This window comes from Triticum aestivum, chromosome 6B, assembly GCF_018294505.1.
Source record: "Triticum aestivum cultivar Chinese Spring chromosome 6B, IWGSC CS RefSeq v2.1, whole genome shotgun sequence".
Classification (NCBI taxonomy): Eukaryota; Viridiplantae; Streptophyta; class Magnoliopsida; order Poales; family Poaceae; genus Triticum; species Triticum aestivum.
Window position 1 is genome coordinate 163,953,891 of NC_057810.1, and position 21,848 is coordinate 163,975,738.

The following is a 21,848-nucleotide window of genomic DNA, read 5'->3' on the forward strand; positions in this document are numbered from 1 at the left end:
TCAACATTGTTTATTTCAAAATATGTTCAGCATGTATTAAAAATTATTTTGTAAAATCATTCTTGCATTTCAATAAATACGTCCATTTGATAATATACGTTGGACATATTTTAAATACAATCAATATACGAGTAACTCAAAAAAAAACTTTGTGTCAAGCATATTTTTAATAGTTTTGTATTTGAATAATATAACGAGGATACACGATAATTGTGCATGCTAGTAGTCCTGAGTGAAGACACATAAAATGTTGACTGTGCGTGTGTTCTAGTCTCAAAAAATTTAATAATACTAATAAGTAATCGCAAAATAAAATAGCATGATTATAGAAAAACAGTAAGTTAGTGCGCGTAGTGTCGCTGGGCTCAACCGCCGGCCAGCGTGCCCGAGAAAAGTATAAAAACAATTCTTGCCTGCATTCTAACACTAGCGTCGTTGCGGCGTGGTGGCCAGCGTGGTACTCCAGCGTTCGAATTCTGCCCGAGCGGAAAGTTTTGTTTATTTTATTTATTTGTCGAATTCGATGAAAACTTGCAATGGAGTTCGATTCGGTCGTTGAAATTGCTAACAGAAAAAAAGTCTGTCACATGAACCTTTTTCCACAAAATAAAAGACATTTACATGATTACGTATAAGCAAGGGGCTTTTCTGTAAAAAAACATGCCAGTTGGCACCTGCCTGATGGGCCCGCCAGTCAGATACAGCGTCAATACACTTATACGCGATTTAGCCCGATTTGCAACGGCTTGCCCGAAACTTGATACTTACATGTAAATTTTTTGAAAACTGGTACCAATTCACCAACACCGTCCCAAATGTGGTACTATCGTGTAATTTACTCCCCTCGGAAAGACAAATCAGGGGACACGAGAACACTGGATAAAAGAAGAAAACCGAACAATAATGGGTAGAGCTACACCTAGGACAGATCATCAGCGCAACACAACCTCGAAGTAAAACAAAACTGCATGAAATGGAAATGTGGTTCTTTATTTTTAACTTAAACACGAATCATTCAACTACTAATTTGCAGTCCGTGCACTGTATTGCCTGCTGGTTCCACCCTAAAGACTATGTCCACACAAGAATCAGAGCTTCAGGACCAAGCAACTAATGATTCAACCACACGCTGTCCAGTTTACTTTGAACTGCTTCCGAGTTCAGATGGCAACCACAGATCCCCAATAATAGTGTGCAAGTGGAGCCAGGAGAGTGGGGAAACAACAGCAAACGTAACCATCAGACAATAATAGTGCGCGAGTGGGCAATTAAACACCTCGGGTCAAAGAAGATGGAAGAGACCACATATCCCCCACTTGGCGTCGTTCACATATTGACAGATAAGTCAATGATTGCTCTTGACCGAAAGCGCCTTTCGCAATAATGCTTCTCATGTACTACTATCATAATGTCAGAAATGATCTTACATTTTGAGACGGAGGGAGTACTATCTTGCTCATCAAATCTTCGCAAGCCTTCAGCAACTGTTGTCGAATTCTTTCTCAACCTTTTTTTCCGAAAAAACTGCTTCCTTTACTTGGATGCACGTATTTTCCTGTTAAGCAAAGGATGCATCAAGAAGTGATAATATTTATCAGTATTGGTAAGATTTATTTAGTGAAGGTGGTAACGGAAGATGTCTGCTCAAGTTTAATGATATGCTGTTAAAATTCAATAAGAATTGGGTCAAGGATGACCAGAAAAGATATGTTTTGCACGGTCAGTTTTCAGGAAAAATGGGCGATTTACTTGCCATTAGAGTATAGCAGGCAGCCAATAGCCAAACGCTGAAACGTCAGTGTGAACTAAGAAGCTGCTGGTGGGCTGGTGTCTGATTTCGTTGACCCCAATTTTTTTTCTTTCCCCTCATTTCTCTTTCATGATTAGACCACCATTCATGTCTTACCCAACTACAACACAACTTAAGCATCTGGCTTCCACGCTAGTTTCAGCACAAAAACCATGCAGCCATTCCATTTTCCACACACGAAGTGCAGCAGAAAATTAATTTTCTTTGCCCTTGTGATGTTGATCTCCTTGGCCTCTCCCACCAGTTCTTGCACAAAGAAGGAGAAGGGGTCCCTCCTGCAGTTTCTCAGTGGTCTGTCGTCGGACGGTGGCCTCGCCACGTCCTGGAAGCAGAACGGCGCAGACTGCTGCGAATGGGAAGGGGTCACCTGTGGCGAGGATGGGGCAGTCACAGATGTCTCATTGGATTTGAAGGGCCTTGAGGGGCGCATAACACCATCCCTCGGCAACCTTGCTGGCCTTCTGCGCCTCAACCTGTCCCACAATTCGCTGTCGGGTGGCCTGCCGCTGGAACTGGTGTCGTCCGGTAGCATCATCGTCCTTGATGTCAGCTTCAACCGCCTCAGTGCAGACGTGCAAGAGCTGCCATCTTCAACCCCATCACGGCCTCTTCAGGTACTGAACATCTCAAGCAACTTGTTCACAGGACGGTTTCCATCATCCACCACCTGGGAGGTGATGGACAATCTGGTTGTGCTCAATGCCAGCAATAACAGCTTCACTGGGCAAATACCGGATAATTTCTGCAGCATCTCGTCATTGTTAGCTGTAGTTGAGCTCTGTTACAACCAATTTACAGGCATCATCCCTCCTGGACTTGGTAACTGCTCCATGCTCAGAGTGCTCAAGGCTGGACACAATAACCTCCGCGGGACTCTCCCAAATGAACTCTTTGATGCTTCCTTACTGGAGTACCTCTCACTTCCCGACAATGTTCTAGATGGAGAGCTTGATGGTGCTCAGATAATGAAACTCAGCAATCTGGTGACACTAGACCTTGGAAGGAATGGTTTCAGCGGCAAGATTCCAGATTCCATATAGGTGAGCTCGAGAGACTAGAAGAGTTGCATTTGGACTACAACAACATGTCAGGGGAGTTGCCATCAGCCCTGGGTTACTGCACCAATCTGATAACAATTAACTTCAAGAGCAACAACCTCAGTGGAGAACTTAGCAAGGTCAACTTCTCCACCCTTCCTAGGCTGAAAACTCTAGATGTTCTGTACAACAACTTCAATGGCAGAGTTCCAGAAAGTTTGTATACCTGCAGCCATCTGATGGCATTGCGGCTATCTGGCAACAACTTACATACCGAAAAAGGCTTTCGCCCCGCTTTATAGATAAAGCACAAATCCAAGCCAACATACCACAAAGGTTCACCCACAAACACACACACACAGTTCAAATCCACACATGATCCAGAAGAGGGGGGGGGGGGGGGGGGGTTAATGCTGAGGGCACAGCTCAACAAGCCCTGAAAACAAACAACAACGCACACACATGGGGTACAAAGCACCATCTAGTCGGGCTCCGGTGGGGGCGGAGGAAGCGGTGGCGCCAGGCGGAAGGCAAGCGATCGAAGGTCGGTGAGGAGGGTGTTGATGACGTCCCGATCCTGAGGACGGCTAAGCGGCCGCCAAAGCTGCAAGTACCCACACATTTTAAAAATGGCGTCAGTAGCGCGTCTGAGAGGCACCTTTTGGATGACAAGCTTATTGCGCACCGTCCAAAGTGTCCAAGCGAGGATCCCAACGCAGAGCCATCTGATATGACGGTAGCGAGGGGGGGATGCATTGAGCTCCGCGAGAAGGTCAGGGAAGTTGGAGTTGCACCAATGTCCGCCAACCGTCTCGCGAAAGCTGGACCAAAGAAACTGGGCCGTGGAACACGAGAAGAAGATGTGGTTAGCATCCTCCACCGTGTCGCACAGAGGGCAAAGCCCATCTCCGGATCCATTACGCTTGAGGACCTCAACTCCGGAAGGGAGACGGCCACGGATCCATTGCCACAGGAAGATCCTGATTTTCAAGGGCAAGCGGATGTCCCAGATCAGACTAAACGGCTCGGGGGCCGGCGACGAGGCGATGGCCGCGTACAGGGATTTGGTGGAGAAGCAGCCGGAGGATTCTAGACGCCAAGAGACGGTGTCTGGTGTGTCATTGACGCTCATCGGGAGAAGGGCGATGTCCTGGAGGAGGGTGTCCCAGGCGGCCACTTCGGGCGGGCCAAAGGGACGGCGAAAAGAGAGGCGCCCTAAGTCAATAAGGGCCGACTAGACAGAGAATGAGGGTCGACGGCAATGGCGAATAGCTCGGGAAAACGAGCGGCCAGAGGCATGTCGCCAAGCCACCGATCAAACTAGAACAAGGTCGCAGACCCAGTACCAACCGAGATGGAAGTGCCAATGCTCAGCACAGGGAGCACCTGGATGACGGCCTGCCAAAACTGGGAGCCGCCCGTGCGCTGACAGAATGCAAGAGGCTGTCCACGGAGGTACTTGTTCCGGATGATGGTGAGCCAAAGTCCTCCATCGCCATTAGCAATGCGCCATAGCCAGCGGGTCAGGAGGGCAATGTTCATGTGTCGGGAGGACAAGATCCCCAGACCACCCTGGTCCTTGGGTTTGCAGATATCTGGCCAACTCACAATATGGTACTTCTGCTTGTCATCCTCGCCGGCCCAGAAGAATCTGGACTGGTATTTGGCAATTTCCTTGTGCAGCGTCTCGTGAAGGCTATAGAAGCTCATGAGGAACCACAGGAGGCTGGCGAGTGAGGAGTTGATGAGGATCACACACGCAGCCTTCGACAGCCAGCGCCCGTTCCAGGGCTCAACGCGATGCTGCATACGGGTCACCGTGGGGTGAAGGTCCGCCGCGGTGAGGCTTGAATCACTAATGGGAATCCCTAGGTAGGTCATGGGGAAGATCCCAACCGACAGTTAAGTCGGTCCGCGATAGCCTGAGCTTCCACCGGAGGGTATCCAAGAACCATCACTTCGCTCTTGTCGAAGTTGATCGTTAGGCCCGACATCTGCTGGAAGCACGGGAGGAGGAACTTCAGGTTAGCTACGTCCTGAGTAGAACCCTCAACCATAATAATGGTATCATCTGCATATTGAAGGAGGGAGACCCCTCCCCCTCCGACAAGGTGGGGAACAATGCCGTGAATATGGCCGGCATCCTTCGCTTTGTCAAGGATAGCGGCCAGGGCATCGACCACCATGTTGAACGAGAACGGCGAGAACGGGTCACCCTGACGGATCCCACAGAGGGTGGGGAAGTATGGCCCAATCTCGCCGTTGATGTTCACCGCGGTCCGACCGCAGGAGAGTAATTGCATCACGCGAGTCACCCACCGGTCGTCAAAGCCCTTACGGAGCAGCACTTCGCGCAAGAAGGGCTAGTGGACAGTATCATACGCGTTATGGAAGTCAAGCTTCAAGAAGACTACTCGATGGCGCTTCATCCGGACTTCGTGAAGGACTTCATGGAAGACCAACACCCCGTCTAAGATGAACCGACCTTGAATGAAGGCCGATTGGTTTGGGTGAGTGATCGAGTCAGCTAGCAGGGTCACCCTATTGGCGTACCCTTTGGCCAGTATCCGGAATATCACATTAATCACTATGATGGGACGGAACTAGCGGATGTCAGAAGCGCCCGGAACCTTGGGGATGAGGGTAATGATCCCGTAGTTCAGGCGTCCGAGATCCATAGAGCCTGAAAAAAACTCCTCGAACAGGGCCATGACCTCCGGCTTGATGGTCCGCCAGAATGTTTTGAAGAACATAACGGGCAAGCCATCCAAACCCGGGGCCGAGGTGGGGTTCATGCACTTAATAGCCGCGAGGACCTCATCCTCGGTGAAGGGGGCAACTAGAGCTGCATTGGCCTCAGCGGAGACCAACTGCACCCCGACCAAGTGTCGGGAGCGAGACTAGCCCCACACCGATGGGTGGGGGTAAAGAGGGTTTTGTAAAAGCCATCGACATGAGCCCGGATGGCCGGGGGGCAGACAAGGGGGGCGTCTCCCTCCCACAGGCAGTGGATGGAATTTCTCCTACGACGGCCATTCGCAACCGCCTGGAAATAAGCTATGTTTGCATCGCCCCGTAAGACCCATCTTTGGGTACCACGCAGCCTCCAGTAGGCCTCCTCACCTATGTAGATTGTTGAGAGTTGATCCTCAAGATCATATCTCAGCATCCACTCATCGGGGGAGATTCCAGAGGAATCGTCTCGGGCGTCCAGGGCTTGAATAGCCAACAAGAGAGACCGCTTGCGCTCGCGGAGGTCACGACCCAGGTTAGCGCCCCACCCCTTCATGAATTGGCGGGCAAGCTTGGTGCAGAAGTGCCACGAGTCGACGGCGGACATGGAGCGATGGGGGGAAGCGCGAGCCAGAGTTCAACGGGCGGAGACCGCCTCCCGGAAGCCGGCCTGGTTAAGCCAGAAGGTCTCAAACCGAAACCACGCCGGGGTGGGGGGGCGCTCATCCGCGGAGGAGAGGAGAAGAGGGACGTGGTCCGACCCAATCCGGGTAATCACACGAAGAGAGGCCAGGCGGCAGCATAATTCCCATTCTGGGGAAAGTAGGACGCGATCCAAAATGGATCGCGTCGGGTCGGCCTGGCGGTTAGTCCAGGTGAACCTGTCACCCGACCGCTCGATCTCTCGGAGACCAAGCTCCGCGATCCAGTCGTTAAACAACCGCATCCGGGAAAGGTTAATCCGATCATTATTCTTCCCGTCCGGAGAACGGATGAGGTTGAAATCTCCGCCCACAACTACTGGGAGGAGGGAGGAGGAGATCTTTTGGTGAAGCTCTGCAAGGAAGGCCGGGGAACGGCGGTGATCCGCCGGTCCATAGACAATCACAACCTCCCATTTGAAGTTCAGAGCTTACTCAAAGATCTCCATACTAACGAAGAATTCACCTCGGTCGATGCCGCCCATCTCGAAGGTGGCATCCTTTACCCCTAAAAGGATGCCGCCAGAGTGGCCCGTGGTCCCACTAGAAGGGAGCCAATGCCAAGCGAAGAGGTGGGAGCTAAGGCTATCAAGCTCATGGAGGGAGAACTCAGTACGCATGGTTTCCTGAATCGCAATGATGTCATTGTGTTCATCGCGCACGTACTCTACGAGCTGGCGGCGTCGGCCATCATGGACGAAGCCACGAATGTTCCAAAAAAGGGCCCGCATCTAAGCTCCCATCGGGGGGCTGCTTGACCAAAGGACACGGGAAGTGCGTTGAGCGCGGAGAGCGGCAGTGCGGGACCGAGTGCGCCCACGGATCACCCCGTCGACCACCGGAGGAGCCTGGACCGCGGTAGTGGCGGTCAGCTCCTCAGGGGCCCGACGCAGGCGAGCCCGCGTTTCAGCCAGTATACCATCAAGAATCTCGCGTACCCTAATGGCCGCAATCTGCTCTAAGGGGGGACCGACTTCCCCTCTGAAAATGATGGCCGAGTCAGTAGCCACCTTGGCGAGGTGGCCGAGGGGGACAGCCTCAAGCGCGGAAAAGGAACAACTGGAAGAACTGGGGAGGGCAGAATCCACACGTGACTCGAGGTTCCGGGCAACCGCCCGGATTTCCGCACGCTCAGCAATGGATGGGACCGAGGCATCGGCCGGGCGGGCCACATCAAGGTGGGCGCTGCGGCGAGACGCAGTCACCGGCGTTGAGGAGGAGCGGGGCCGCCTGGTGTACGCCACCGTTTGGGGAGGAAGTGCGGAGACTGGAGTGGTGACGACCACGGCCACTGCCGAGGCCGGCGAAGCCGGGGAGGTGGGGGGGCGTTGAGGGTCACTGATACGTCCATTTTGCATCAGGCTTTTATACCAATATTTATTGCATTATGGGCTGTTATTTCACGTTATGTCACAATATTTATGTCTATTCTCTCTTATTTTACAAGGTTTACATGAAGAGGGAGAATGCCGGCAGCTGGAATTCTGGGCTGGAAAAGGAGCAAATATTGGAGAGCTATTCTGCGCAACTCCAAAAGTCCTGAAACTCCACGGAATATCTTAAAATAAATAAAGAAAATTGTCGCCAAAGATGAAGGCCAGGGGGCCCACACCTTGCTCACGAGGGTGGGGGCGCCCCCCCTAGGGCGCGCCCCCCTATCTCGTGGGCCCCCTGGTGGCTCTCTGACGCCCATCTTCTCCTATATGAAGTCTTTGGATGAGAAAAAAATAGAAGGCAACCTTTCGGGACGAGACTCCGCCGCCAGGAGGCGGAACCTTGGCGGAACCAACCTAGGGCTCCGGCAAAGCTGTTCTGCCGGGGACACTTCCCTCCGGGAGGGGGAAATCATCACCATCATCATCACCAACGCTCCTCTCATCGGGAGAGGGCAATCTCCATCAACATCTTCACCAGCACCATCTCATCTCCAAACCCTAGTTCATCTCTTGTATCCAATTCTTGTCTCCAAGTCCAGGATTGGTGCTAGTAGGTTGCTAGTAGTGTTGATTACTCCTTGTAGTTGATGCTAGTTGGTTTATTTGGTGGAAGATCATATGTTCAGATCCTTTATGCATATTATTACCGCTCTGATTATGAACATGAATATGCTTTGTGAGTAATTACGTTTGTTCCTAAGGACAAGGGAGAAGTCTTGCTATTAGTAGTCATGTGAATTTGGTATTCGTTCGATATTTTGATAAGATGTGTGTTGTCTAGCCTCTAGTGGTGTTATGTGAACGTCGACTACATAACACTTCACCATTATTTGGGCCTAGAGGAAAGCATTGGGAAGTAATAAGTAGATGATGGGTTGCTAGAGTGACAGAAGCTTAAACCCTAGTTTATGCGTTGCTTCGTAAGGGGCTGATTTGGATCCATATGTTTCATGCTATGGTTAGGTTTACCTTAATACTTTTGTTGTAGTTGCGGATGCTTGCAATAGAGGTTAATCATAAGTGGGATGCTTGTTCAAGTAAGAACAGTACCCAAGCACCGGTCCACCCATATATCAAATTATTAAAGTACCGAACGCGAATCATATGAACGTGATGAAAACTAGCTTGACGATATTCCCATGTGTCCTCAGGAGTGCTTTTCCTATTATAAGAGTTTGTCCAGGCTTGTCCTTTGCTACTTGTTGCTCGTTACAATTTATCTTATCACAAAACTATCTGTTACCACTTATTTCAGTACTTGCAGAGAATACCTTGCTGAAAACCGCTTATCATTTCCTTCTGCTCCTTGTTGGGTTCGACACTCTTACTTATCGAAAGGACTACGATAGATCCCCTATACTTGTGGGTCATCAAGACTCTTTTCTGGCGCCGTTGCCGGGGAGTGTAGCGCCTTTGGTAGGTGGAATTTGGTAAGGAAAAATTTATATAGTGTGCTGAAATTTTCTGTCACTTGTTACTATGGAAAGTAATTCGCTGAGGGGCTTGTTCGGGGTATCTTCACCCCGTCCAGTAGAGCAAAGAGTTGCTCCTCAACCTACTGAACCTATTGAAAATGAAACTCCTTTTGAAATTCCTTCGGGTATGATGGAAAAACTGCTAGCTAACACTTTTACAGAAGATGGAACAAAGCATCCTGATGAACATTTACTCTATGTGGATGAAGTTTGTGGACTATTTAAGCTTGCAGGTATACTCGATGATGTTGTTAAGAAGAAGGTCTTCCCTTTATCTTTGAAGGGAGACACATTGACATGGTATAGGCTATGTGATGATATGAGATCATGGAACTATAAAAGATTGAAATTGGAATTTCATCAAAAGTATTATCCTATGCATCTTGTTCATCGTGATCGCAATTATATATATAATTTTTGGCCTCGCGAAGGAGAAAGCATCGCTCAAGCTTGGGGGAGGCTTAATCAATGTTATATTCATGCCCCAATCATGAGCTCTCAAGAGAAGTAATTATGCAAAGTTTTTATGCTTGGCTTTCTGATAACAATCGCACCATGATCGATACTTCTTGTGCTGGCTCTTTTATGATGAAGACTATTGAGTTTAAATGGAATTTATTGGATAGAATTAAACACAACTCTGAAGATTGGGACCTCGACGAAGGTTAGGAGTCAGGTATGACACCTAAGTTTGATTGTGTTAAATCTTTTATGGATACCGATATTTTCCGTAAGTTTAGCACTAAATATGGACTTAACTCTGAGATAGTAGCTTCTTTCTGTGAATCTTTTGCTACTTATGTTGATCTCCCCAAGGAGAAGTGGTTTAAATACCATCCTCCCATAGAAGTAAAAGTAGCTGCACCTATTAAAGTTGAAGAAAAGACTGTCACTTATAATGATCCTATTGTTCCCACTTCTTATATTGAAAAACCACCTTTCCCTGTTAGAATGAAGGATCATGCTAAAGCTTCAACTGTTGTTCGTAAAAGCAATATTAGAACTTATACACCTCCTGAGCAAGTCAAAGTAGAACCTAATATTGCTATTGTTAAAGATCTCTTGTCTGATAATATTGATGGGCATGTTATTCAATTCTATGGTGAAACTGCTAGAATTGCTAAACCTTGTGCTAGAGATAAACATAGACCTGTGGTAGGCGTGCCTGTTATTTCTATTAAAATAGGAGATCATTGTTATCATGGCTTATGTGATATGGGTGCTAGTGCTAGTGTTATACCTATTACCTTGTATGAAGAAATTAAGCATGAAATTGCACTCACTGAGATAGAAGATATTGATGTTACAATTAAACTTGCCAGTAGAGATACTATATATGCAATGGGAATCATTAGAGATGTTGATGTCTTGTGTGTAAAAACCAAATATCCCGCTGATTTTCTTGTTCTTGGTTCTCCACAAGATAGCTTTTGTCCCATTATATTTGGTAGACCCTTCTTGAATACTGTTAATGCTAAGATAGACTGTGAAAAGAATGTTGTTACTATTGGCTTGGATGATATGGTTCATGAGTTTAATTTCTCTAAATTTAGTAAACAACATGGTGAGGAAGAATTGCCTAGTAAGGATGAAATTATTGGTCTTGCTTCTATTGCCGTACCTCCTAGTGATCCTTTAGAATACTATTTGCCAGACCATGAAAGTTATATGTTCATGAATGAAAGAAGGGAAATAGATGAAGTATTCTTTAAACAGGAACCTATTCTGCAACACAATTTGCCCGTTGAAATCCTAGGGGATCCTCCTCCACCCAAGGGTGATCCTGTGTTTGAGCTTAAACCGTTACCTGATAATCTTAAGTATGCTTATCTTGATGAAAAGAAAATATATCCTGTCATTATTAGTGCTAACCTTTCAGAGCATGAAGAAGAAAGATTATTGAAAACTCTGAAGAAGCACCGTGCCGCTATTGGATATACACTTGATGATCTTAAGGGCATCAGTCCCACTCTATGTCAACATAAAATAAATTTGGAAGCGGATGCCAAACCAGTTCGTGATCCTCAACGACGGTTGAATCCTAAAATGAAAGAAGTGGTAAGAAAAGAAATACTCAAGCTTCTGGAGGCAGGTATAATTTATCCCATTGCTGATAGTCAGTGGGTAAGTCATGTCCATTGTGTCCCTAAGAAGGGAGGTATTATTGTTGTCCCTAATGATAAAGATGAATTGATTCCGCAAAGAATTATCACATGTTATAGGATGGTAATTGATTTCCGCAAATTAAATAAGGCTACTAAGAAAGATCATTACCCCTTACCTTTTATTGATCAAATTCTAGAAAGATTATGCAAACATACACATTATTGATTTCTAGATGGTTATTCTGGTTTCTCTCAAATACCTGTGTCGGCTAGAGATCAATCAAAGACTACTTTTACATGCCCTTTTGGTACTTTTGCTTATAGACGTATGCCTTTCAGTTTATGTAATGCACCTGCTACCTTTCAAAGATGCATGATGGCTATATTCTCTGATTTTTGTGAAAAAATTTGTGAGGTTTTCATGGACGATTTTTCCGTCTATGGTTCCTCTTTTGATGATTGCTTGAGCAATCTTGATCAAGTTTTGCAGACATGTGAAGAAACTAATCTTGTCTTGAATTGGGAAAAGTGCCACTTTATGGTTAATGAAGGTATTGTCTTGGGGCACAAAGTTTCTGAAAGAGGTATTGAAGTTGATAAAGCCAAGGTTGATGCTATTGAAATGATGCCCGAGGACATCAAAGGTATAAGAAGTTTCCTTGGTCTCGCCGGATTTTATAGGAGGTTCATTAAGGACTTCTCAAAAATTTCTCGGCCTCTGACTAATCTACTACAAAAAGATGTACAATTTGTCTTTGATGATGATTGTGTAGAAGCATTTGAAATACTTAAGAAAGCATTAGTCTCTGCACCTGTTGTTTAGCCATCTGACTGGAATTTACCCTTTGAAATTATGTGTGATGCTAGTGATTACGCTGTAGGTGCTGTTCTAGGGCAAAGAGTTGATAAGAAATTAAATGTTATCCATTATGCTAGTAAGACTCTAGACAATGCTCAAAGAAATTATGCTACTACCGAAAAGGAACTTTTAGCAGTTGTATTTGCTTGTGATAAATTCAGACCCTATATTGTTGATTATAAAGTAACTATTCACACTGATCATGCTGCTATTAAATATCTTATGGAAAAGAAAGATGCAAAACCTAGACTTATTAGATGGGTTCTCTTGTTGCAAGAATTTGATTTACATATTGTTGATAGAAAAGGAGCTGAGAACCCCGTTGCAGACAACTTATCTAGGTTAGAAAATGCTCTTGATGACCCACTACCTATTGATGATAGCTTTCCTGATGAACAATTAAATGTCATAAGCACTTCTCGTAGCACTCCATGGTATGCCGATTATGCTAATTATATTGTTGCTAAATTTATACCACCTAGCTTCACATACCAACAAAAGAAAAAGTTTTTCTATGACTTGCGACATTATTTTTGGGATGACCCACATCTTTATAAAGAAGGAGTAGATGGTGTTATTAGACATTGTGTACCTGAGCATGAACAGGAACAGATCCTACGCAAGTGTCACTCCGAAGCTTATGGAGGACACCACGCTGGAGATAGAACTGCACATAAGGTATTGCAATCCGGTTTTTATTGGCCCACTCTCTTCAAGGATGCCCGTAAGTTTGTTTTGTCTTGCGATGAATGTCAAAGAATTGGTAATATTAGTAGATGTCAAGAAATGCCTATGAATTATTCACTTGTTATTGAACCATTTGATGTTTGGGGCTTTGATTATATGGGACCTTTTCCTGCCTCTAATGTATATACACATATTTTAGTTGCTGTTGATTACGTTACTAAGTGGGTAGAAGCTATTCCAACTAGTAGTGCTGATCATAACACCTCTATTAAAATGCTTAAGGAAGTTATTTTTCCGAGGTTTGGAGTCCCTAGATATTTAATGACTGATGGTGGCTCACACTTTATTCATGGTGCTTTCCGTAAAATGCTTGCTAAATATGACATTAATCATAAAATTGCATCTCCATATCACCCGCAGTCTAGTGGTCAAGTAGAATTGAGCAATAGAGATCTAAAATTAATTTTGCAAAAGACTGTTAATAGGTCTAGAAAGAATTGGTCCAAGAAACTGGATGACGCATTATGGGCCTATAGAACTGCATATAAGAATCCTATGGGTATGTCTCCGTATAAAATGGTTTATGGAAAAGCATGTCACTTACCTCTCGAACTAGAACATAAGGCATATTGGGCTATTAAAGAGCTCAACTATGATTTCAAACTTGCCGGTGAGAAGAGGTTATTTGATATTAGCTCACTTGACGAATGGAGAACCCAAGCTTATGAAAATGCCAAGTTGTTTAAAGAAAAAGTTAAAAGATGGCATGACAAAAGAATACAAAAGCGTGAGTTTAATGTAGGTGATTATGTATTGCTATACAACTCTCGTTTAAGATTTTTTGCAGGAAAACTTCTCTCTAAATGGGAAGGCCCCTACGTTATCGAGGAGGTCTATCGTTCCGGTGCCATAAAAATCAACAACTTCGAAGGCACAAATCCAAAGGTGGTAAACGGTCAGGATCAAACACTATATCTCAGGTAATCCCATAATGTTGAAACCAATATTATTGAAACCGTAACCCCGGAGGAATACATAACGGACACCTTCCAGACCGTTCCAGACTCCGAAAAGGAATAGGTATGTGGTACGGTAAGTAAACCGACTCCAAAACAATTTTTAAGGCAATATTTCTCCGTTTTGGAATATTTAGAAAAATAGAAAAATAAGTAGCAGTACGGGGAGGACACGAGGCCTCCACGAGGGTGGAGGGCGCGCCCTACCCCCCTGGGCGCGCCCCCTACCTCGCGAGCACCTTGTGCGCCCTCCGGACTCCGTTTTCTTGCACGATACGTATTTTGGTTGGTAAAAATTCATTGTATATTCTCCCGAAGGTTTTGACTCTCGTATCACGCAAATCTCCCCTGTTCTTGTTTCGAGCTGTTTTTCTGACAGGTCTAGATCATCATGACGACCCCAAGTGCTTCCAAGGACAAGTTCTTCGAGAAGGTGATCAACCCTTACCTCACGGAGGTGCTGCGACACCCTCAAACCATTGAGATGCATGATGGGTTGCTGCACATCCGCAATGTTGAGGGACCAAAGGGAACCGAAAGCGTGGAGTCGAGGCTCGAAGCAATGGAGCAACAAGTTTTCAAGTGCCAGGGGATGGTGGAGCGTGGAATCAACGCTAGCCACAAGATGCTCGCGGAGTTCACCAACAACTACGAGCTGGATGCCAAGAACACCGAGGAGGCCATCTTCAAGCTACATGAGAAGATCGAGCACCTCCAAGCCCAAATCTATGATCTGCAAAATCAAAACTGTGAGTATGAATATAGATTCAAAAGGATGAGTTTGGCTGCAGATTTGAGGATTCCGGAGACTCGATCATCCTTCTATGATGGTGAGCCTATGCCATGGAAGGTGGACGACAAGCCTGCATCATCAACAACACCTCCACCGTCAACAACAAAGAAGGAGACATAATCACATGGGTATGGGCACTCCCCTTGGCAACTGCCAAGCTTGGGGAAGGTGCCCTGGTATCGTATCACCATCACAACTCCTATCTTTACCGTTTTTCTTAGTTCGATCCTATTAGTAGTATCTTGATTTAGTAGAATAGAGTCATGGCATGATCTAGTTTTGAGTTTTGCTTTATGATCCTTCTTTGTAATCGAGTCCGTGAGCTATATAATAAAGATTAGTGTTGAGTCAAGGGCTTGATTATTTTGCCATGATCTTGGGTGAATAAGAAAGAAGAAAAGAATAAAAAGAATCAAAGAGTTCATATTGATCTTATTGAAAGTAATGACTTGACATAGAAAGAGTATGATGATTAAAAGTTGTTGGGAGTTGGCAAATATAGCTTTGGTCATCGTTGCAATTAATAGGAAGTAATAAGGAAAGAGAGGTTTCACATATAGATATATTATCATTGACATCTTTTATGATTGGGAGCACTCATTAAAATATGACATGCTAAAGAGTTGAGGTTGGACAAGGAAGACAACATAATGAGTTATGCTTTCTTACATTTGAGATAAAGTATGTTGTCATGGATCCTCTAACATGTTGAGCTTGCCTTTCCCCCTCATGCTAGCCAAATTCTCAGCACCAAGTAGAAATACTACTCGTGCTTCCAAATACCCTTAAACCAGTTTAGCCATGAGAGTCCACCATATCTACCTATGGATTGAGTAAGATCCTTCAAGTAAGTTGTCATCGGTGCAAGCAATAAAAATTGCTCTCTAAATATGCATGACTTATTAGTGCAGAGAAAATAAACCTTGTACGAACTTGTTGTGGACGTAATAAAAGCGACGGACTGCATAATAAAGGTCCACATACAAGGGGCAATATAAAGTGACGTTCTTTTGCATTAAGATTTTGTGCATCAACCCTAAACGCGCATGACAACCTCTGCTTCCCTCTGCGAAGGGCCTATCTTTTATTATTATCCTCTACCTTATGCAAGAGTCACGGTGATCTTCATCTTTCCTTTTTCATTTTATCCTTTGGCAAGCTCAGCATGTTGGAAAGAACATGTATATATATCTAATTGGATGTAGGGGAGCATGAATTATTATTGTTGACATTACCCTTGAGGTAAAAGGTTGTGGGGCAAAACTATAAGCCCCTATCTTTCTCTGTGTCCGATTAAAACTCTGTAACCACAAGTATTGCGTGAGTGTTAGCAATTATGAAGGACTAAGTGATAGTTGAGTATGTGGACTTGATTTTAAGCTTTGACATAGACTCTTTCCGATGTTATAATAAATTGCAATTGCTTCAATGACCGAGGTTATAATTTTTTGGTGCTCAATAAGGTTTCTGATTCATACTTTTGCATTGTGGAAAGATCATCACTTGAACATAAGTAATCATATGACAAAATCTATATATGTTGCTGTTATGGAAATAATCATGATGCCTTCATGCCCGTATTTTATTTTATCGACGCCTCTACCTCTAAACATGAGGACATATTTATTGTTATCGGCTTTTCGCTTGAGGACAAGCGAGGTCTAAGCTTGGGGGAGTTGACACGTCCATTTTGCATCATGCTTTTATACCAATATTTATTGCATTATGGGCTGTTATTTCATGTTATGTCACAATACTTATGGCTATTCTCTCTTATTTTACAGGGTTTACATGAAGAGGGAGAATGCCGGCAGCTGGAATTCTGGGCTGGAAAAGGAGCAAATATTGGAGACCTATTCTGCGCAACTCCAAAAGTCCTGAAACTCCATGGAATATCTTAAAATAAATAAAGAAAAATCGTCGCCAAAGATGAAGGCCAGGGGGGCCCACACCCTGCTCGCGAGGGTGGGGGGCACCCCCCCCTGGGGCACGCCTCCCTACCTCGTGGGCCCCCTGGTGGCTCTGTAACGCCCATCTTCTCCTATATGAAGTCTTTCGATGAGAAAAAAATAGAAGACAACCTGTCGAGACGAGACTCCGCCGCCAGGAGGCGGAACCTTGGTGGAACCAATCTAGGGCTCCGGCAGAGCTGTTCTGCCGGGGACACTTCCCTCCGGGAGGGGGAAATCATCACCATCCTCATCACCAACGCTCCTCTCATCGGGAGAGGGCAATCTCCATCAACATCTTCACTAGCACCATCTCATCTCCAAACCCTCTTTCATCTCTTGTATCCAATTCTTGTCTCCAAGTCTGGGATTGGTGCTAGTAGGTTGCTAGTAGTGTTGATTACTCCTTCTAGTTGATGCTAGTTGGTTTATTTGGTGGAAGATCATATGTTCAGATCCTTTATGCATATTATTACCGCTCTGATTATGAACATGAATATGCTTTGTGAGTAATTACGTTTGTTCCTGAGGACAAGGGTGAAGTCTTGCTATTAGTAGTCATGTGAATTTGGTATTCGTTCGATATTTTGATAAGATGTGTGTTGTCTAGCCTCTAGTGGTGTTATGTGAACGTCGACTACATAACACTTCACCATTATTTGGGCCTACAGGAAGGCATTGGGAAGTAATAAGTAGATGATGGGTTGCTAGAGTGACAGAAGCTTAAACCCTAGTTTATGCGTTGCTTCATAAGGGGCTGATTTGGATCCATATGTTTCATGCTATGGTTAGGTTTACCTTAATACTTTTGTTATAGTTGCGGATGCTTGCAATAGAGATTAATCATAGTGGGATGCTTGTTCAAGTAAGAACAGTACCCAAGCACCGGTCCACCCACATATCAAATTATCAAATTACAAAACGCGAATCATATGAACGTGATGAAAACTAGCTTGACGATATTCCCATGTGTCCTCGGGAGCGCTTTTCCTATTATAAGAGTTTGTCCAGGCTTGTCCTTTGCTACAAAAAGGATTGGGCCACCTTGCTGCACTTTATTTACTTTTGCTACTTGTTGCTCATTACAATTTATCTTATCACAAAACTATCTGTTACCACTTATTTCAGTACTTGGAGAGAATACCTTGCTGAAAACCGCTTATCATTTCCTTCTGTTCCTCGTTGGGTTCGATACTCTTACTTATCGAAAGAACTACAATATATCCCCTATACTTGTGGGTCATCAGTCACCAGCGGGGGGATCGGGGCGACGAGCTCCAGGGTGTCGCCCGATGCAGCCCCCACGGGTGGGAGCACCGGAGAGGCCTCACCGAGGGGGGGGGGGGAGGGGGCACCACCGTCAACGCCCGCAGAGACCAGGGAGGTCAGGCCGGGAGGGACGATGGGTCAGGGCCTGGCGGGGATGGGCGGAGAGTGGAGTCGGCGGACGGGGAGCGGGACGATGAGGGAGGCAGGACGAGCAAACCAACGCTCGATATGTCACTGGCCGACTCCGAAGCTGGGGGAGAGGGCGCCACTGGGGGAGCGGCCAGCCTGAGAGCCACCGCGAGGTCTGCGGCAGACACCCTGGTGCGGCCCGATCCGAAGCCGCCGCGGCTCGGGTTGGCGGGCTCGCGAGACGGGGAGCGAGAGTCCTCCGAGAGGTCATCGTCCTCCTCCTGGTCATCGAAGCGGGAGTGGCGGGGCCGCCCCCTGAAGGTTGTCGGCGGAGAGGCGGGGGCGGCCGATGTGGTTCGGAGGCTCAGGGCAGATGGTGAGGTCGTATCCGTCATCGTTGAAGAAGACTCGAAGCGTGGTGTGGAGCTTGGAGGAGTCCAGGTATTTCACCTTGACCCGGACCTCCTCCTCCTTGCGCAGAGAGAGCTCGTCGACCACGACCACCTTGCCCAAGATCTTGGACATACTGTGGATGACCCGCTCAGACCAGGCCACATCTGGAAGGCCGGCGATGAGGAGCCACGCAGTGTCCAGGACCGCTACGGCCTTGGGGTCCCACCTCGGCTCGGAGATGTTCACCACAATCCCGTTGAGGGCCAAGGTGATGTTGTCGCTACGGGTGCAGAAGCCCATGCTCATGGCATCAGGGAAGATCACCGAGAAGGCGTTGGCCGCGGTGGAGGTCACCTGCCAGTCCCACTTGCATCTGCAGAGGTGGTTGAGCTCAGCCTCAATCAGCTCCGGAGTGGCGACGCCCTCCCCCACGACAGTCACAAGAGCCAGGAGCGAGGGGGAGGGAGGAGTGAGCTCCGGCACCTCGATGTGGAAGAAGCCCATGTCCTCGATGCCGTGCCCGTACATCATGATCTCCTCCGTAATCGGGCGCTCTGCACACAGAACCACGGGGTGCCCGGCTTCCTTGTAGAGGTAGCACATCGGTGGGTTGGGGCAGGCCGCCTGGAAGTGACCGGGCAGGCCGCAGTTGAAGCACGGCAGTCCATCGGGGGCGGAGGCGGCACTCATGGCAGGGGGTACCATGACGGCGGAGGACGCGGCGGGCGGGGGCGGGGCAGGCCCTTCTTCTTCTTCTTCTTGGCGCCCGGGCGCCCACAGTTCCCGTTGCCACCGTTAGCTAGCGGGAATGCGGCCTGGGCACACGGGGGCTGGTAGCGCCGGGCCTCAGGAGCGGTGGAGTCGGAGGTGAGGGGCGGCTGACGCGGAGGAAGGGACCGGCGGGAGTCGCGGCCGCTCCGAGCCGGGGAGCGCCGGGCCGGCGAGCAGCCGCGGGCAGGGGAGCGCCGGGCCGGCGAGCAGCCGCGGTCCCGCGAGTCTGCCCTGGGCGAAGCGCGGCGAGCCGGCGAGCGGGAGCGACACTCGTCCCGCGCCGGGGATCGGCGGGACTGGCGAGGAGGAGAGCGGCGGGGGTCCCGGGAATCGCGCTCGAGCGAGCGGCGGGCCGGGCGGGAGGAGAGCTGGGACCGAAGGTCGGCCTCCCGCCGGTGGCCGTCGGGGGAGGAACGGGGCAGGTCCCGCCAGTCGTCCGCGTGCCGCTTCGGGCGCGCCTCATCATCGCCCCACTGCCGGGGCATGGCCGGAGGGGAAGGGAGGAGGGGGGGCGCGGCGGCCGGGGGAGGACGGCGAGGGAGGCGACTGGGAGGGTGATGGGGAGGAGAGCCTGGGGCGACGAACGGGAGGCGAGAGGAAACCCTACTGGAGGCCATATGTGGCGCCAGGCTGGGCCAGAGTCCAACAGGGGCGGGGCTGGGCCGCACCGCGCGACACCGGTCTGCCAGGCCGGCCCAGGAGGCAGCCCGCATCCCGCTCACCACCCGGGGGCCCAGAGGCTGACTGAACGGGCGGGGGAGGCCCAGCGGAGTGGGCCTTGGGGAGGCCCAGGAGCAGCGCGGCCCGAAACGACCGGCCCGGGGCAACCAGGCGGGGCACGAGGGTTTCCCCGAGCGCCACCGCGGAGGTCGCCACCGGGGCAGGACGGGGGCGGCGCGGCCGGGCCAGGGCACGACTGCCAGCTGGGGATAGGGAGGGGGCGCCGAAGGAGGATATGAAGGGGCGAAACAGGGACTGCCGAACGATAACGCCCGAGAGCAAAAACGTAGCCGCCGGCGACGGGCGGGCCGAAGCAGGGAGGCCGCCGCCGACGAGGGGCACTTCCAGGAGGCCAGAGCGGCGTCGCGGTCCGCGCGGCCGGCGACTCCCCAGCCGCCAGCACGACGCCACCGGGATGGGGCATGCGACCCCAAGGCATCACCTTTCGGACCCGAAGACGGCAGCGCAGCCGACGGCCGCCGGTGGCGTTGATCGGTCCCGCGGGTGGCCGGACTCCCACCCCTGGGAGTAGGGCCGCCAGCAGGGACGGATCGAATCGGCCGGACCGGGGCACGGGGCGGGACGCAGTCGCGGCACATGATGGGCCTCCCCGCGGCGATGTCGTCGGCCTCGGCAAGGTCGGCCCAGGAGGCGCAGGTCGAGCCAACGGAGGGGGGCGGCAGGGGGGCGGGTGGGGAGGGCTCCGGCGGGCCGGCCGGGGGCGGGGACAGCGGCGGCGGCAAAGCCGCCGGGGCGTCCCGGGCGTCGCCAGAGGCAACGGTCGGGAGGGGCTCCATCGTATCGGCAGCAACTTACTTGGGCAGCTCTCACCAAGAATAGGTGATCTGAAGCACCTCACTTCCTTTCACTTGCTATGAACTCTTTCACAAACATCACAAATGCACTTTACATTCTTCAGAGGTGCACCAACCTTACCACACTACTTATGGGAAGCAGCTACAGGGGAGAGTTAATGCCAGAGGATGACTTCATTGATGGTTTTGAGAATCTCCAGGTACTTTCCTTAAATGATTGCTCGTTTCTAGGTAAAATACCTCTTTGGATATCCAAGCTAGCAAAATTAGAGATGTTGATATTATCTAGAAATCAACTCACCGGATCAACACCAGCCTGGATCGAAGGCCTAAAGCACCTCTTCTATCTAGACATATCAAACAACAGCCTCACTAGAAAAATTCCAGGAAACCTGATGGATATGCAAATATTCAAGTCAGAGAAGACTAAAGCCCGTTTAGACCCAAGGGTCTTCGAACTACCAGTTTATAGGGGTCCATCACTTTAGTACCGCATACCCATTGCTTTCGCCGAAGTGCTGGATCTAAGCAACAATAAATTAACTGGTGAGATCCCTTCGGAGATCGGCCAGCTGAAATTCCTTCTTTCCCTCAATTTGAGCTTCAATGCCCTAACAGGACAGATCCCAATATCTGTATGCAATCTCACAAACCTGCAGGTACTGGACTTCTCGAACAACAATCTCATTGGTGCAATCCTAGCTGCATTAAACAGACTGCACTTCCTTTCAGTATTCAACATTTCTTACAATGACCTAGAAGGTCCTATCCCATCCGGAGGTCAGTTTAACACATTCCAAAATTCTTGCTTCGATGGGAATCCAAAGCTCCGTGGCTCTATACTCACTCACAAATGTGGTCCAGCTTCAACACCTCCACCCACCACTATGGCAACCAAACAAACTGACTAGAAGGCCGCCTTCGCGATTGCCTTCAGCGCGTTCTTTGGTGTAGGAGTGTTGTATGATCAGCTAGTCTTATCAAGGCTTTTGCACTAGGACTGTTCACTTTCCATATCATTCTATCTCCGCTTCTTTGAGATTAGGCTGCTATCTGGTTCAGCAAAAATGTCCACTGAACAAGCTTCTAGAAGGTTCGAGTCATGACTATTTCCAAAAAAAATAGTTACAGGAATATTCTAGTGTGAAGA

At 48.5% G+C, this 21,848-nt stretch overlaps 1 pseudogene; it reads left to right on the forward strand.

The window, feature by feature from the left end:
* The first annotated feature begins 1,495 nt into the window (after window positions 1-1,495).
* On the forward strand, window positions 1,496-21,609 carry LOC123139029 (receptor-like protein 3; annotated as a pseudogene).
* Window positions 21,610-21,848: the final 239 nt, after the last annotated feature.